The 1,779-nt window shown below is 27.1% G+C and overlaps 1 long non-coding RNA gene across 1 annotated transcript; it reads left to right on the forward strand.

The window, feature by feature from the left end:
- Nucleotides 1-10: 10 nt before the first annotated feature.
- On the forward strand, nucleotides 11-905 carry LOC108356266 (uncharacterized). The gene is made up of 2 exons (XR_001846591.1): nucleotides 11-42; nucleotides 687-905. It is a non-coding gene; the product is annotated as an uncharacterized LOC108356266 (long non-coding RNA).
- Nucleotides 906-1,779: the final 874 nt, after the last annotated feature.

Below are 1,779 nucleotides of genomic sequence, written 5' to 3' on the forward strand. Positions count from 1 at the left end.
ATAGTGCAGAAATAATTCGAAATAGTCTAGCTACCTTTTTTTGTAAGTATAGCTAATTTTAACTGGTATTTTTTTAATAAATACTTTATTTATTAATTCATATTAAAGTGATTGATCCGTAGTTATAGTCAAAATAAAGTGCACTGTAAAGTTTGCTGCAGTTTTTTTACAGACACCCCATTGAAAGTTATGCCAAAAAGNCTGCAACAAACTTTACAGTGCACTTTATTTTGACTATAACTACGGATCAATCACTTTAATCATATTTTTAGCTAACTTAAAACAGTTAAATTAAATCAGGTTAGGGAACTTCCTATTCTTCTTAAACGGAATCGCTATATCTACAAATTATTTTATACTTTTTAGTTCTTTTTGTAATAAAAGCGTGTTTTTAGTTTTTTTAACTATAATATTTTCGTTAATTTGTTTTGCCTTTTTTTGCCTTTTTTGCAATTCCTAGTGCCTTTTCCTGCCTTTTTCGCTATTTTATTTTGCCTTTTCCATCCTATTTCGTTACGTTTTAGGTCCTAAAAATCCGTTCCCTGGTTATCATTAACGTATTCATCTAAAATTTTAGTTCTTATCATTTCATTTTCTAAAAATGCTTTACTGGTTTCTCTTAAATCTATATCACTTTCTCTCAAATCTTTACTACATTTTTCCATTTCCTTTTCAATTTTATCTAGTTTTTCTAAAAATTTCTTTTGAAAATTTTTCTTTCCAGATGCACGGGCAGCTGCTGATGTCGACGGTGTTGGGGTTGCACAATCGGAAAGCGAAGTGGGAGAAACACCACATTCATAAAGATCGCCCGATGATGTCTCTATAGATAGTGCCACTATTTCACTATTATCTGGAATTTAAAAAGTACATACATATGTACATTATACTACATCACTCTTCATCGGTACTTTTTTCCCATTGAAATTATAAAATCTATTTTATTTTAAGACTAAATATTTCGAAAAAATATTAGGATTTACGTGAGCTGGACCGATTTGAGAATACCTTCAAAAAGTGTGTTTTTTGTGAATAAAAACAATTTTTTTTAAGTATTTTTTTTGCAAAAAATCACCTCAGATAACAAAACAATTTAAGCTTAAAAAATTTGCATAGAAATATTTTTAAAAAATGATCAAGGGAATCATTCTTTTCTTAAACAAATCTTTGAAAAAAGTTAAAAAAAACAGCATAAAAAATGTCATTATGATTCCCATGAAAAATTTTTTGAATATTTTTATATAAATTTTTTTAGCTTAGCATGATTTGTCATCTCAGGAGATTTTTTCAAAAAAAAAAAACCTTTTTGAAACAATTTTTATTTATAAAAAACTCCAGTTTGGAAGGTATTTTTAAATCGGTCCAGCTCACGTGAATCTTAACATTTTGCTGAAATGTATTATTATATTAGAAGATAACGTTAGAAATATAAGNTATTATTATATTAGAAGATAACATTAGAAATATAATATTATAACATTTTTAAATAAAATGTTCACGCATTCATATAAAAGGTAAATTTGTATTTGTTAATGTTTATGATTCTGACATAAAATAAACTGATAATAATAACATACAGGTATGTTCTGCAAATGATTTCAAATCGGCGCGATTTACAAAATCTATTTCGGAGGATTTATAACAAAAGAGTGAAACATTTGGCAGTAAATCGACGGCTATAACGTAAAGTATGTGTTTTTAGCAGTTTTCATTTGAAACATTTAATAATGTGATTTCAAATATACCTACAACAATAATTTGCAAATCGCACCGATTTGA

This window comes from Rhagoletis zephyria, unplaced genomic scaffold (assembly GCF_001687245.7).
Source record: "Rhagoletis zephyria isolate East Lansing unplaced genomic scaffold, Rhagoletis_zephyria_1.1 Rzeph_scaffold_56221, whole genome shotgun sequence".
NCBI lineage: Eukaryota > Metazoa > Arthropoda > Insecta > Diptera > Tephritidae > Rhagoletis > Rhagoletis zephyria.